Source organism: Danio rerio, chromosome 2, assembly GCF_049306965.1.
Source record: "Danio rerio strain Tuebingen ecotype United States chromosome 2, GRCz12tu, whole genome shotgun sequence".
In the NCBI taxonomy this organism is placed as follows: Eukaryota; Metazoa; Chordata; class Actinopteri; order Cypriniformes; family Danionidae; genus Danio; species Danio rerio.
In genome coordinates this window covers 31,837,322-31,854,852 of record NC_133177.1, presented here as the reverse complement: position 1 = coordinate 31,854,852, position 17,531 = coordinate 31,837,322, and the positions used below count along the sequence as shown (strand labels likewise).

The following is a 17,531-nucleotide window of genomic DNA, read 5'->3' as shown; positions in this document are numbered from 1 at the left end:
AAATGCATTGACTTCATTCTAGATTGAATCTATTACCAATTTACTAACTTTTCATTATGGTAGTTGCTGTTTTTGCCCCATAGACTATCTATTGGCATTTCTTGATTATTTGTGTGCATGTGTAAGTGTGTAAGAGTGTGACAGAGACCTTAGCACACTTATACATATTAAGGTGAGAAAATCTAAACAAACACCTCAGCTCTTAGAACGTAGTAAGGGTATTTATGCATGCCTTCTATCATTTGTTGTTACACTCCATAAAACTCCACATAAAATCTAGAAACAGGCCTGTCTAAAGGCTTATTGGTGCCAACTGATGATCAACAGTATAAAAAAAAAAAAAAAATCAGGAAAAAACATTAACAATAAAAATGTGATTATTTGCACAATTCCAGATTTTCACAACATGTTACTGTAATTTTTCACAGTAAATGACAGTAATATCACTTTACAGGGTTTAACTGTAACTTCACAGTAATGTGTTGTATTCAGAATTCTATTGTAAAAGAAATCAATTAGCATGATTACAGCAAATTACTGTAAAAAAGGTATATCTTTACATGTTGGTTATAGGGAATCAAACTCTTTTTATTTCATTCAACATAGACATTAATACAAATGACCTTTTATGCTAGTATTGGCACTTTTTATATTAATAAATAACAGACTGTTATTGCAGCCCCAAAAAAAATTTGGTTACATCTTCACAAATAACTTGAAAGAAAATCATCCTGTTTTGAAGTGACCTGAATGCCATAGTAAATTTTCAGGTTTGAGTGCACTGCACCTTTATTTAATTTTAGAAGGTCAACATGGGAACATAAAATGATTGTGATGAACATAACTCTGTGCTTAGCCAAAAACTTAATAAACTTGAACAAAATTAATTACTTCATAAAACCAAACACTGTTAAACACCCAAAATGATTTTAAAGTCAGGGTAAAAGTCAAAATGACTAGCCGAGGAAAGCCTGCTTCACAGTAAAATATGGTTAATTCTACAAGAAAATACTGTGAAATCACAGTAATGAACTTTACTATTTACTGGGAAGTTACAATAAATGGCTGTATAATTTCACAGTAATTTAATGCAACAAAATCACAGTAAAATTGCTGTGAACTACAACAAAGCAATTTGTTGTGAATTTACACACAGTATTTTACTGTGAAAGTAATGCAATTATTAGACAGTAATTTACTGTGAATTTAAGGTAATTTTTTTACAGTGTGGTGTCAAGGCTTTGCAATCAAAAATGTGCTTATAATATAAGTTAATAGGGCAAAAATGCCACCAACATAACAAAAGGGTAGCACATTTAAACAAAACACAAGGGTTACATGCACAAAAAAATATTTTAGAAATTTTCTGTGAAATGTATAACAGTATTCAATTTTCAAAATGGGTTGCAGTTATGCTGTGTGTGTAGTTAAGTAATATGGGATAAACTAAAGTCCTGCCAATCATTTGTTTTTAAACAATTAATTTGATTAAAAGTCTTTTGCTTTGTTTATAAAATAATCATCTGTTTTGGGCTGATTTTTTTGAATGAAGCAATCAATATAATCCTAGCTGCTTTTGAAATTTATAATTATTAAAAATATATATTTTATTAAAATACACATGCATGATTAGCTGGAAAATGATAATTAGACTAATGTGGCGAAAAAATCCATTATGGAAATTTGACAAACTAGTCTGTCACAGTGACGGGGACCAATTATTTCTAGCACAACCTCTAACTGTTATTCAGTTAAGACCCTCGGCATCAATATTGATCGAGATAACATTCACATCCCATGTGGATTTTTCCTGCAGTCACAAACAATGATTAAAGTCTGCAAGTGAATGAAGAGACAACCCTTATTCGCAAATTGATTCTTATTCCAATGTCATTTTCTTATTCCCTTGTCCTCTTAATACGTTCCACATCCAGATCGATTTCCAGAGGCAGTACTATAGTAAGGGTGTTATAGCTACATTGGAGCTGAGAGAAATCAACGTACGTAAAGGGGATCAATAGCAGACCTTGATTATATGTCACAGAATGACTAGGGTCGGATTCAAATGCTGGTCACACGACCTAAAAGCTCTTGCTCGCTGCCTCAAATAGTGATTGCTGTTGGCAGAGTGGCCGGGTGCTGTGTTTATTCCTGAGCTTTCAGCCTGAGTGTTTAAGCATGACAGCCGATGTGCGATACATTCAATTAACTGGGACTAAGTGAAACATTACTCACCTCCTTTTCACCTTTTAGAGAGGATTTTTTCACGAGCATCCCCTTAAATGTAGCAAACAGAGTTTTAATGCCCTTAAATGTTTGAATGCCTGTTCCGGGAGATGTTTAACGCCACTATTCAATTTATAAACTGCTGTTAGAAAACACATTAGCGCTCAGTCTGATCAGCAGGCTCGCGATTAGCTGCCAAGTTACATAGCTATGTACAATGCTCAGCATATGTAAGTACACCCCTCATCTTTTAAATTCATATTTTTTAATAGGAAGCTGTACACTATTATATTTGTGCATATGCAGTTGAAATCAGAATTAGCCCCCCTTTGATTTTTTTTTTTTTTTTTTTTTTTTAATATTTCCAAAAGGATGTTTACCAGAGCAAGGAAATTTTCACAGTATGTCTGATAATATTTGTACTTCTGGAGAAAGTCTTATTTGGTTTACTTTGGCTTGAATAAAAGCATTTTTTGTTTAGAAAAAAAAAAAAACATTTTAAGTTCAAAATTGTTAGCCCATTTAAAAATATATGTATTTTTTCAATTGTCTACAGAACAAACCATCGTTATAAAATAACTTAACTACTTATTACCTGCCTAGTTAACCTAATTAACCTAGATAATTCTTTAATTGTCAGTTTAAGCTGCATAAAAGGGTCTTAAAAATTATCTAGTCAAATATTATTTACTGTCATCATGGCATAAAATAAATCACTTATTAAAAAATGAGTTATTAAAACTATTTTGTAGAAATGTGTTGAATTTTTTTTCTCTACGTTAAACAGAAATTGGGGGAAAAAATAAACAGGGGGGCTAATAATTCTGACTTTAACTTTATACTAGATTAGTCAGTACTGAAGCCAAATCTGGAGCTCATCTAACAAAATAAGATAACGGTCCCAAAACTAGTACATTCAAATTTATGTTATAAAAAATATTAAATACAAAATTTTAAATTAAGAGAAAAATTAAGAGAAGCTAAAAAATTTGAACATTTAGTTAGAATTTTGTAGATTGTATTTTTTTCGCAATAATTTGCGTGAATTTAATTGTATTTTCTTGCCCTTTCTCAATTTGTTTAGTGACTAAAATATTATTTTTATAAATATATCTGTTTAATAAATCTGTTTTGTTTAAATGCACCAAAACACATCACCTATATTCACTGAGAAATGGATACAAATATTCCTTTTTAAAATGGGGTGTACTTAATTATGCTGAGCACTGCACCATGAATGAAAAAAAAATAAATAAATGCACAGTAAATATATAGTGTATTTTGATGATTTATCTTATATTATTCAAAAGCTTTCACAAAGATGATGCTGTGTGCCACAGTACAACAGTCCTAGGACTTCTGTAGGCCTACTTGAGCCAAATAAAGTCTTCATCTAGATTTTTTCCCTTTTCATTTTTAGCTAGTACACATAGTTCATTTGTAAAACATGAATGAATCTTTTTTTTCAGTTGTATATGTTCATTCTGCGTTTCTCTGGATTTTTGTATTTGGTATTTGGTTGTATTTTGGTTTTATAAAATACCAAGTTAAAATATTGGTATTCTGTTGAATATAAAGATGTCTGGAAGCATAACACTGTTTTTCTATTTCATATAAAAAATACAAAAAAAAAAAAAATGCCCTAAACCAAGGTGAATAACAACAATAATGCAGGCATCAACAAAAGCATATACCGATAAACAACCTTGTAACTCACAATAGGTCTGTCTTTAAAGATATACAGGGTATTGTTTAAAACAATTCCATTATATTGAAAATGAATGGCATTTTTATTTTTCGGAACAAACTGTTAAACTCTGTTAGAAAATATCAGACCATTGAATTCCTGTAGTGACCAAGAATCCAGTATTACAGAGCGCACTCTTCGCCACTGACCTCTAATTTCTCGAAAAACATTCCTTACATTCAGCTTCCTTTGTCTTTGGACACAATCATTTCAGATCAACCTATTTGTCATCAATAGAACAGGAATTTTCACTAAAATACCTTCCATAACACAAAGGTAAATCAGTAGCAAAACTTGAGATATTTCAAACCTGATTGTGATAACTTGTCATATTTATATTTATGGTAGATGTTGAATTTTACACATACAGCGCAAATGTAAAAAGCTGATTCTTTCGATTTGCAATAACCCATATTTTGAATGTGAAGTTGCAGATTAATAATTATGAATTTGTCAAATGTTATTCACATAAACAAAATTTTGACACACTTGTGTGCTATACATTTACCATAGTTTTTAGTTTCAGTTTTACACAAACTGTAAGTTGGCACTCGCAGCCTCTTTAGATCTGGCAGTGAGTTGGTTTTGCAAAACTCAGGTGCACTATAAATGCAAATGTGTGAGAAAACAGGGGGCTGAGGAAGAGATGAAGGCCATTTTATTGGCTAAAGTCTGACCAATGAACAACTCCAGTCAGCACGTGACTTAGCAAAACTTTATTAAATATGTTTTACATTGATATTTTACTTTTTTAAAACTGTGGAAATATATATTTTTAAAATTTGGTCATGATTTTAATAGACAACAAATACATTTGAATAGATTTGAAAATAAAACACAGTTAAATGATAATAAACAGCAATATAAAGTGTACTTTATAATCTGTATAATCCAATCGCCACCTATTGGTAAATGATGGTAGCGGAAGAATATTCGAGAGAGACGACGCATGGCGTGGCAACGTGGCATTTCAACATTGTCCTAACGTTTGGGAACTTCGACTTTAATATTTGGACTTCTTGTCATCGAGAGCAATACCCTGTAAGTATATTCTGTGTTGATTGATGTTATAAATCTAGCTGTAGCAAGCCTTTTCTTAAAGCATCTGTTGTTTTTACGTCTTTGTCATTTCAACTAACTTAGCCGTCCAGATAACACTACCAATCCTACAAGACTGAGATTAAAAGAGGTGTATTTTGCATATTTGTTAAAAATAAAGTACACAGTGCAGTGGGATGGATCAAACTGCATTTTTTTTTTTGTGGTTAACAACAATTAAAGCAAAGATGTGTGAAGTGGAGGGCAATTTTGCAGTACCACGTGCGGGACAATAAACGCTGTAGGGCTACCAGGTGAGAAACCACCAAAACGATGCCAGCTGCGATGTGTACATTAGTGATGTCACTTTTTGGCTCCAACCAGCAAAATTACTTTCCCGCTTATTCATAAATAATAAATAAAATGATAATAAGGAATTAATTACAGAAAAATATTGTAAAGTTAATGAAATTTAAAGACAAAAAAAAAAAAAATCTAAGTGAATACATATTCTTACAATATTTCTATGGTGCGCTAAGTTAGTCATTAGGCTAATTTCCGGTTTGTAAACATTCAGGATGTGTGTGCATCGAGGTTGCAGAGTGAGCGAATGACATCCAATGCGGTACAGAGTTTGCTGTTGTATAAGTTATATTAATTACATATTATATATATTATTTACATAATGCTTTCAGCGTATTATAACAGCTTGTCACCCAGCACTGTGATAAGCACAGTTATTCGGCAAAATTAACGTCAAAGTGAGCTGCGTTCGTCTGACAGGTCCATTTGCGATAACACACCCCCAATGGATGTTGGATAAGATGAAATGACCAAGCCCAAAATATCTTAATGAAACTGCAAGTGATTTTACAAGAGAGAAGTTAAAGTTAAACAATTTAGTTCTGTGTCGTCATGTGCAAGAAATAATGTTCCATGATTACCAGATTCAAAACTTTGTAGTGCTAAAAACCGAGGGTCTGCCTTGCCAAAGACAAGGAAGGAAGATGGAACTGTACAAGGCCTGGGTAATCATCAACAAGCAAAACAACTGCATTCTGACAGCGAACTGCACCTGTACAGCAGGATGTGTGAACTCAGATTTGTTCAGTGTTTAGTGTCGGCAGTTTCATTAACCATATTTAAACTGTTTTTGCTGAAATGATTACTGCAATCAAATACAAGTAATGTGAACGATTCAGCATAGCGTGAACTTAGCTGATATAAATTGAGAACTGCAGAATCAAGCATTTTTAATTAGTCACTCCATTCAGTTTTCTGATGGCAGCCTTTTTTTGCAACTGATTTGCGCAAGTGAAACCCGTGTGACGTCATATGTGACTTAGGTTGGTAATTCCCCTATTGATAAGCATTGGCCAATATAATGGCTCCACCTTTTCATGCACAAGTGTGTTTTGCAGCTGGAAAAGTCAAAACTTGAACTAATATTGTCAGACCTCAGAGGTTGTTTGTGCCAACTTGTGGTTGTACAGCACAACTGATAAAAAAGCTAAAGCATAAAAAATAAAAATAATTGTGTCTGTCATTTTGTTTTTGAATGACATTTGACACATTCATATCTTCAAATTCAAAACACTTGTGTTTTGATTATTGTTTGTGTGTGCAAATCAAGAGATTAAGCTTTCACATCAGAGCTGTGAGTGTACATTTCAACTAACAAATACAAATATTAACATAGCAAGCTCTCACATTCAGATTTACAAGCTCTCAAGTTTTGCTACTGAAAGTGTGTAAATTTACACATCCCCTTCATCATTCGGCATGATAACAGTACCGATGTGGTTGTGCAAACATCTTTTTGACTGCTTAAAATCATCTAATAAAGTGCTGTGCATTTCCTTGTTAATTTCCAAACGTACCCCCCGGCTGGCATAAAAAGCATCTCTGTTTTGTAACATGTTCTCCACTTTGATTATTATTATGATTAAATGCAGCCGTTATAATTTAAACTCTTTCCATGAACCTTATTAGAATATTAATCCTAGATGTGCGCCGCATAATAAGCAGCCTTTGACATCTCATGAATTTTAAGGTATAAGTGGTCAGTGATTTGGCCGGGGAAAGCGAGAGATGGGCATTAGATACACTCTCGGGACGTGCCGTATATCACCTATTAATTAGAGAATTAGCATTAATGCCCGCAGCTCAGAGTCAAGTGCGCTAAAGTCCTTGTATCATGGAGCTGAATCTGCGCTCCCCACTGACACAAAATACCTTGTTTTTAACTCATTTCTCCCGTATTCCGGCGCATATGCAAATCCAATGCAAATCTCTATGCCCATGACTGTCCTTGCCTTACGCAAGGCAGCCTAAATCTCGTAGATTGCTCCACCTGTTTAAGCAGAAACATTTACATCTTCTCCACCGAAGACTCTCACGCCAACAACAAGCTGCCACAGATGCAACAGTTACCACTTGGGGGAGCCCAAGACCTTTTTCTCTCCTCCGTTCCCTGCATGAATCTCCCCATCACTCCATCCCTCATGCTGGACGGCTCCCACAGCTGGCCTCTCCCTTGCAATATTAATGCCCTGTCTTCTTTGTTTTGAAACTTTGGTACAGATCAGATATGCACCATGTTGATTGCCTGCCTGGAGGACCGGCTTTGATTCTGCCAGGTTCACAGACTCAAGGCAATCATTTACAGGCCGAGTTATTAGACAGAACACTTTTCTCTGATTCCGTGTGGCTCTGAGGATCTAATGAATTCAAAAGTGAGCTTCGGATGGAGCCCACGGAGGTCTTGTCTGATTAAAAAAATTATGTGTGTTGTCAGAGAAGGGCAAAGAGGAAGGGAAGGCTGCGAGGTACACAGGCGCTGATACTAGAGATGGCACTCCTGCTAGACGAACAGTCCTTGACCCCCTAAAATGCATTTCATAGGTCACTTCCTTAGGTCGCGGTGTACGTGATATTACAGTACAGTAGCTTTTAGAAAAGAAATACATTGGTCAGATCTTTCACCTCGTAATGAAGCAAATTGCCTCGCATTTCGAGGAGAAAGAAATCGAGAGAGATGATATCAGGAGAGAGAGAGAGAGAGAGAGAGAGAGAGAGAGAGAAAGGAAGCATGTGGGGCTTTATCTCATGATTTATCTCTGTGTTGAAAGGCAATTATACATGTGACAGTGGCTCAGAGGAAGTGTGCGCTTTAATTTGTGCGAAACAGTCATGCCATTATGTGCTCACGTCAGATGTATAAATCACAGTCTGCATGTATTGGCTTGAGCTCAGAAGGAAAATCTGATCAAAACTGAGCTAAAAATGGTCAATATTAAAGGCGCTTTTAGATGTGCGCACAGACAAGAAGCAGTCCTAACTGGAGATCGTTCACTGCATTTGATTTTCAAAGTGGCGAGTGGTACAAACACAATTAAAATGAAAAGCTGAACATGCTCTATCCATCCTACATGAACACCATCAAAGACAGCGATGTTTATGCAGGTTTAGTGTTAGAGCTTTGCCAACATGCTTCAGAATCTGCACCGCTTTAGCTAAAACCTCGGGTTAAGGATCACAAACAGAGACAGTGGTGCATGAAAGCAATTTCCCTTCGTTGTCTGTGATATGTTTTATGTCAAGGATCAAACGCGCGCGCAGACCTCTAAACACGTGTGCACACCTCCTTGAAAAAAGCGACGGGGCGATTAAACGCAGAGGGATCGAGGGAGGATATTGGAAACTTCAGCTGCAGTCATGACTCCTGTGGGTGGCAAAGTTTATCTAGAGATAGCTTAGTTTGAAGAATGTCATCTTTTTTAAACAAATATATTCATTACATGTGACTATTTTTTTTCTTTCTCTAATTATTTATTCATGATATATGACTTGTTTTAGCAGTATTATACTTTAAATGTATGTATGTATGTATGTATGTATGTATGTGTGTGTGTGTGTGTGTGTATATATATATATATATATATATATATATATATATATATATATATATATATATATATATACTGCAAAAATGTAATAAATAAATAAATACTTTATAAATACATTTAAATTATTATTTACATTTGTTATTAATAAATAAATAACAACAATAATAATAATAGTATTAAGAACAATTTATCTTTCTTGTGCTTTTATAGTCCAATTAATTATAGCAAACTTCAGTAATGCAGAATCATGCATATATTACTTATTTCTGTCTGTTCTGTAGATAGATAGACAGACAGTCAGACAGACAGATGTATAGAAAAGTCCAAAAAGAAATAGCAGATGACTGGCATTCCATGTCAGATTATATGATCTGACAAGTCAGTGGCATTATGACAGAGGGTCGAAAAGCCATTCCAGTCTATTACATTAAAAAATCCTATCCGTGATGAGGTTGTTGAGGTTGATACCATGGGGGTGGGGGGGCTTTGAGGAGGAAAGAAAAAAAAAATACAAATTCCGTGCATGGAGATGAAAGCATCCAAAAGTATTTAGCTTCGGATGTGAGTTTCGACTGTTTCAGACAATTTCAAACTAGTCCAGCATGCATTTCCCATGCTATTTACTGTAGATTAGTTGCCGTTATCTGAAGAGTAAGAAGCGTAAAGCTCTTACCTTAACAAATCAGCGTCCTGTGCTCTTCTGAGAGCATGTCATCCTCATGGAAGTGCAGCGCTGGCTTCAGTGTTCGCCTCTTGGCAGCGCTCGGATTCCAAGACTGACTACAGTTGTGTGAGACTCCAGCTGCCTCTCTCTCTCTTTCTCTCTCTCTCTTTCTCTCTCTTGCTCTCTCTCTCTCTCTTTCTCTCTCTCTCTCACAGAGACACGCACACATAAAGCCTTCTCTCTCTCTCTCACTCTCCCCAGCTCTATCCTTTCTTTCTTGCTCTGCTGGACAAGGATGCAGTTTGCAGAGGGGAGCAGGCTCTGATTGGCTGCCATTCATAAGATTGTGATTGGGGATGGAGTTGACTGGGGGAGGGAGAGAGGGAGAGCAGCGCTGGCTACAGACCAGGGCATTGAAATGAGGACATTGGGTTTAACACAGCAGGCATGATGACTTTCAAGAATTAAAATCTTGGACTAAAATATTAGTAAAGAGCAGGAAGTCCTAAAATCAGCCTAACATTGTTTTTGCAGGGGCAAAACAACACTTTTGCAGTCATTTGCATTTATTTTTATTACTAACATAAGCACAAATATAATTATATAGTTTATATTTATTTATTCATTTATTTATTTATTTATTTATTTGTTTGTTTGTTTATTTATTTAATATACATTAATTTTATCTCTTTTAAAAATAGTGCAGTTTAAGCAGGAAGGTTAATGCCTTTAGGGAAATTACAAATATTCTCATAACCTTCCTGCTTAAACTGCACTATTTTTTAAAAGTAATTACTGTTACTATTATTTTAATAATTAAATTACTCATACACTACAGACAATTTAGCCTACCCAATTCACCTGTACCGCATGTCTTTAGACTGTGGGGGAAACCGGAGCACCCGGAGGAAACCCACGCGAACGCAGGGAGAACATGCAAACTCCACACAGAAACGCCAACTGAGCCGAGGATCGAACCAGCGACCTTCTTGCTGTTAGGCGACAGCTCTACCTACTGCGCCCCTGCGTCGCCCCATACAGTTTATTATTATTATTATTATTATTATTATTATTATTATTATTATTATTATTATTAGTGGTTGTAGTAGAAGTTGTAGTAGTTTTATAAGCATGTAATATAGAGTTAAAAATCATTTTTAAATATAGAAAAAATATATAAAACGACTTTTTTGTGATATTTCTCCAACATTTATTTATTTTTTTAGCATAACCAAATTGCATACAATTTGCAAACTCTACATTCAAGATTTATTTAATATACTTTAATTTTATCTCTGCTTACAAAAAGTGTAGTAAAAGGTTAATGCCTTTAGGGAAATTACAAACATTACAAATTATCAAAATATTACTATTATTTTATGCATTAAAATATGACAGTTTTACTGTTTTGTGTTATAATACAGTTTATTATTATTATTATTTTATTATAATTTCTATGATGATTATTATTATTATATATTGTTTTTATTAGTATTATTAGTAGTAGTTAGTAGTAGTAGTGGTTGTAGTAGTAGCAGTTGTAATAGTATTAATTATTTTCTAGGTAGGCAATATAGAGGTAATAAATTCTTTTTAAATATTGAAAAAAATATTGTTGACATTTTTTGTGATATTCCTCCAACATTCATTTTTTAAATTATATATAAAAATTGCATAAATTCTGCATACTTTCAAGTTTATAGTTAAAACATTAAACATTAAACATAAAACATTAAACATTCCTATATTAGGTAAATTGTGTTCTTTTGAGCTTTCTATTAAGGAATCTGAAAAAAAATGTTTCTGTTTCATAAATTTAAGTGATGCATTTCAAGCATTTTAATCCAATAAATGCCCTTAGTGAGCTTAGGATGAACATCTCAGCATTCAAGCCTGTGGCACATAAGGTGATTCCCTAAGAATGCATTAATGGATAAAAAATATTTTACCTTGAATGCAATATAAGTTGCTTTTAATAAAAGCATCTGCCAAATGCATGAATGTAAAAGTCAACTATGCACATATGTGCAATGATTTAATGTAGAACTGAATCAGATATGTACTGTACATTTCAAGCATAACCACTATGAAAATATTATCTAATATCAAGGTCATAAAAAATATTGTATTTAACTTTGCATCTTTTTTATTTTCATCTACATATAGGATGCAGATCTACACGTTCTACTGTCTTTGTAGAACCGAATTGCTTAAATTTGACATGCAAGTTGTCTATTGTATGTATAGCATGCAGTTTGAGGATAAGTGTCGCCGTGGATAAGTGCTGTAGATGAGAGTGCATTCAATAGATTCTGACTCTCTCTGAGCTAGAAAGAGCCAAGGTGGGGATGGCAAATACAGCTTTTCATTTGAGCCCTTCTTTGATGTGCTATATGAGGTGGATCAAAGACCACACTGATGTGCCTGTCCTACGGCACAGATGTTGAGAGAAATCCAGTCAGTGTATTGCGAAAAGAATAAACAAATAAGTTTGTAATGTGCCGCATGAGGCAAGATGAGCGTTGGTTTTGATTTTCTTTAACGCTCTTGTCATTTAAAGTTCAAAGTATGTGCATTCCAGCTTGCTTGGCAGAAAGCATGCACAGTATGTTTTCTGAAAGATGAGCAATCACAATTAGCTTCATTTGAATTCAGTCTCTTAAACAGTTTACAATACTCTTGCTTATAGATATCCTCCACTAATCAGCCTATTATAAAATATTAATAATAAATGGAATGTTCTTTTAAGGGCCAGATAAAATTCTGACAATTCAGTTAACTGATTTAATAGATAGGGACGCAGTGGCTGTCATCTCACAGCAAGAAGGTCGCTGGTTCGAGCCTTGGCTGGGTCAGTTGGTGTTCTGTGTGGAGTGTGCATGTTCTCCCTGCATCCGCGCAGTTTCCTCAGGGTGCTCCGGTTTCCCTCACTGTCCAAAGACATGCAGTGCAGGTGAATTGGCTAAATTGTCCGTAGTTTATTAGTGTGAATGAGTGTGTGTGGATGTTTCCCAGTGATGGGTTGCGGCTGGAAGGGCATCCGTTGTGTAAAAACGTGCTGGAAAAGTTGGCCATATAAGTATTAAATGGCAAAATGAATGAGCATATATACATAATACATACACACATCATATATAAATTTATATACATACACACCATATATAGTTAAAGTCAAAATTATTAGCCCTCCTGTGTTTTTTATTTTTTTATTATGTTTAACAGAGTTAGAGTAGATGTTCACTGTATTTCCTATAATATTTTTTTCTTCCTCTTTTATTTCAGTTTTAAAGTTTTATTTCAGCTAGAATAAAATATATTTTTTAATAATTATAAGGTCAATATTATTAGCTTTCTTAAGCATTTTTTAATGTCTACATCACAAACCATCATTTTACAAGGACTTGCCTAATTACTATAACTTGCCTAATTAACCCATTAAAGCCTTTAAATTGCACTTTAAGCTGAATACTAGTATCTTAAAACTAAATAATATTTATTTATGTTTATTATATTTTTTTAAAGGGCACCTATGGTGAAAAATCTACTTTTAAAGCTGTTTGGACAGACGTGTGTAAGTATAGTGTATATGTCATATTGGGGTGATATAAACACACACTATTTTTTTTTTTTCAAATTTAACAACGTAAAAACGGTTGAGTAAATGGAGCGGTTTTCAGTGTGTGTGTGTGTTTGTGTGTGTCTTCGCTATGTGTGTGTGTGTGTGTGTGTGTGTGTGTGTGTGTGTCTGCGCTATGTGTGTGTGTGTGTGTGTGTGTGTGTGTGTGTGTGTGTGTCTGTGCTATGTGTGTGTATGTGTCTGCGCTATGTGTGTGTGTCTTCGCTGTGTGTGTGCGTGAACTTTGTAATGACATTGTGTGTGACTCATTGTTGCAACTCCACAAAAAGTGTATCAAATGCTGATTGGTAAAGTTCTAGTATTTCTCACAAACGTTACGTGAGATCTGCTTCCTGAGGCAGCGATTGAGGCATGTTGCTGACAGGCATGTAGGAACGGTGGGCGGGGAGAACTAGCCTTAAAGGCCCAGTGCAAAAAAAACAGCAACCTTTTCTCAGCTATAATACAGACACTTAAAACAGCTACAGTATAATAAATACTCTGATGGGTGTTTTGAGCTAAAACTTTACAGACACATTCTGGGGACACAAAAAAATTATATTAAATTTGAAAAAAGGGTGCCCTTTGGGTGCCCTCTATGTGCCCTTTAAACTTTTCTTCCTTTAATAAGTATGTCCATTTCAGTATATATATATATATATATATATATATATATATATATATATATATATATATATATATATATATATATATATATGTGTGTGTGTGTGTGTGTGTGTGTACTATATATATATATATATATATATATATATATATATATATATATATATATATATATATATATATATATGTATGTATGTATGTATGTATGTATGTATGTATGTATGTATGTATGTATGTATGTATGTATGTATGTATGTATGTATGTATGTATGTATGTATGTATGTATGTATGTATATATGTATGTATGTATGTGTGTGTGTGTGTGCGCGTGTGTGTGTGCGCGTGTGTGTGTGTGCGCGTGTGTGTGTGTGTGTTTAAATGTCACTTAAAGCTGTATAGAAGTGTCTTGTAAAATATTATTTACTGTCATCATGACAAAGATAAAATAAATCAGTTATTAGAAACGAGTTGTGGGCTTACGTTTGCCTCACAGCAAGAGGGTCGCTGATTTGAGCCTCGGCTGGGTCAGTTGGTGTTCCTGTGTGGAGTTTGCATGTTCTCCCTGTGTTTGCCTGGGTTTCCTCCGGGTAATCCGTTTTCCCTCACAGTCCAATGACGTGGTATAGTGAATCGGGTAGGCTAAATTGTCTATGTATTTTTGAGAATGAGAGTGTATGGATGTTTCCCACTGCTGGGTTGCAACTGGAAGGGCATCCCCTGCGTAAATACAGTTGAAGTTAGAATTATTAGCCCTCCTGAATAATTAAACCGCTTGTTTTTTTCCCCCAATTTCTGTTTAACGTAGAGATTTTTTTCAACACATTTAGAAACATAATAGTTTTAATAACTCATTTCTAATCACTGGTTTATTTTATATTTGCCATAATAACAGTAAATAATATTTGACTAGATATTTTTCAAGATACTTCTATACAGCTTAAATTGACATTTAAAGGCTTCACTGTTAATTAGGTTAACTAGGCAGGTTAGGGTAATTAGGCAAGTTATTGTATAACAGTGTTTTTTTGTTCTGTAGATTATCGAGAAAATAATATAGCTTAAAGGGGCTATTAATTTTGTCCGTAAAATGATTTTTTTTATTATTATTAAAAACTGCTTTTATTCTAGCCAAAATAAAACAAATAAAACTTTCTCCAGAAAAAAAAATATATTATCAGACATACTGTGAAAATTTCCTGGCTCTCTTTCCAAACAACATTTGGAAAATATTTTAAAAAGAAGAAAAAAATTTGAAGGAGGCTAATAATTCTGACTTCAACTGCTGGATAAGTTGGCGGTTTATTCCACTGTGGTGACCCAAGAATAATAAAGGGACTTAGCGGAAAAAAGAAAATGAATGAATTAATGTTTAGAAATGTGTTTAAAAAAATTCTTCTTTCTGTTAAACAGAAATTTGGGAAAAAATAAACAGGGGGCTAATAATTCTGGGGGGCTAATTATTCTGACTTCAACTGTATATTGACCATTATAATATAATGCAGGACATAGAGTTGAAACTGTACTAATTTACTTATTGTGTTATCTATTCAATGATACACTTTGTCTCCTCTATAAACACTGTGTTTATCATTCTGCAAAGGGAAACAAGCCCAATATTTATATACGTGGGAACATTCCATTAAAATGGATAATTACGTCCATATTTTTTAATACTTCCTTTCATGACCAATTCATGTAGACTTGGCATGGGACATATGGAATCCAATTAACTATTGTCTATTTAGAACCTGTTTGTGCTATGGCTCCAATGATTGTACAAGATGAATATACATTAAATATTGCCTGGTTTTCTTCTCTCCCACATATACAGAACCTAATTGACTAAATAGGAGTTGACAAAAGCTAAATGACATTTTAGGTAAAAAGACTAGGACTAAAACCAAATTATAAATTTGCTGTCAAAAGAAAAAATACAGTAATTTGCGGAAGGTCAATGCCAAGACACCTAGTCTTTGTTGTCTTACAGTTTTTTTTAAATAATTCTAATATGCCGAATTGCTCCTCTTTACTTTTTATGATCTATTTTGATAAAGCTTTCTATTGAAAAGGCTTTTTTATGAAACCCCTGATTATTTAAGTCCACCCACAACATTTGTTGCAGCATATCTGAGCATGGATTGTATTGTAAACCTGCTACAATGTACTAATGGAGCAGTGCCAGCTACTGTTTATGGGTCCCAACGGCAAACCTGTAACCTCTGAATAAGTGTTGTTACTCAACACTTCAAATTTCAAATGTGAAGAGGGTGATACTGAAGGCTCTAAACAATACCTTACCAAAATGACCCTTTCTGTTTTAAAGGTTATAGCGAGGGTGGATTTTTCTGGGATAAAAAAAACAAACAAAAAAACATATACACTTTTTTTGATGGAAAATATAAAACTTCAGGATAAAAAATGCAAACCATATTAAATATTTAGTATGATGCTTAAAACATGATGCATCATGTAATTCACACTTTATTAATACGCATGAAGAAGTAGATTCAGTTATCTAACTTTTAGGGCAAAGAATATGTTCTTTTCATTCTCTAAAGTAAATTTACTGAACATAAGCATAGCAGACTGAGGAAAAAAATTTGTTTATTAAAAAAGGAACATTACAGATGGCACTTACAAGGTTTTTCACATGTACTTAATAAGTGGCAGGTATCACCAAGAAAAAAGTTTTACAAAAAGGTACACAAATCTGCAAATGTACTGCATGTGTGTGTTTTTCATTTAAGTATATTTTTTTAAAGTTCTCTGTATTTACCTATTCGTATATAGCATTGCAGGAAGCCTTGCCTGTTTACATCAGCTCAAAGCCACTTGTGTATATAGCTGTCTCACCAAAAAAAAAAGAAGTAACCTTCATATTTATTTCCAGGGCAGTCTGCAGAATAAATTGTGTTTAGTAGTTGTGAGGACAACTTGTTAAATGGTGCTCTGCAATAACACCTGAAGGTCTGATAGTGCCGAATTTTGATAATCAAAATGAGTTTTTCATTACCTTGTTTTATTTTTGTATTGATTTATTTTATTATTATTATTTTTTTCTAATGCTGTTTTATAATAATTTTACCCAAGGAGCATTGAAGAACATTTGCATTTGCCCTGGCATATACAGTAAGAAAAAAACATAAGACAAAACATCTGCAGCTAAAGACCTTGACACTTTCTTCTCCTTTCACCTTTCGTTGACTGTTTTTCACACATTTGGGTCTTTACCCAGATAATGACAAGAATAATGTGTAACACTTTATTATAGCTGCACACTATAAATCATTTATTTAGCATTTGCAAATAGTTAATTCATTATTAGTTATTTTAGTTAATTTAGTAAACTTTCATCTCTGAAGTGAACTTCTTGGTCCACACAACATGCTCCTCAGCAGAAGTCAATCTGGCCTTTTTATTCTTTCTACTGATGAGTGGTTTGGTCACTGGGTTTTTATTCCAAATTTCCACAAGAAAATGTATGCTGAGACCTTCTTCAGTACTGAACTGGTGAGCAATTCCAGCTGCAGTGTCAAACTGATTTCTCATTGAGATTCTCTGCATTCTGCTGCATTCTCATGCATTTTCCTTTCATGGACAACTGTTTTCCAGCATTGTTGTTTTGGTTGTGCTTGTGCATGACTGAACACATAATATGGCATGGTTTTGCTATAAAGACATGGCAAGCCTTGATAAAGCAGGGACTA

The 17,531-nt window shown here is 34.0% G+C and overlaps 1 protein-coding gene across 1 annotated transcript in view; it reads right to left on the bottom strand.

The window, feature by feature from the left end:
* cdh10a (cadherin 10, type 2a (T2-cadherin)) overlaps window positions 1-9,848 on the bottom strand; it is a 44,367-nt gene extending 34,519 nt beyond the window's left edge. The window contains 1 exon segment of the mRNA NM_001039633.1: window positions 9,593-9,848. The gene's annotated coding sequence lies outside the window, so the exon portion shown is untranslated.
* Window positions 9,849-17,531: the final 7,683 nt, after the last annotated feature.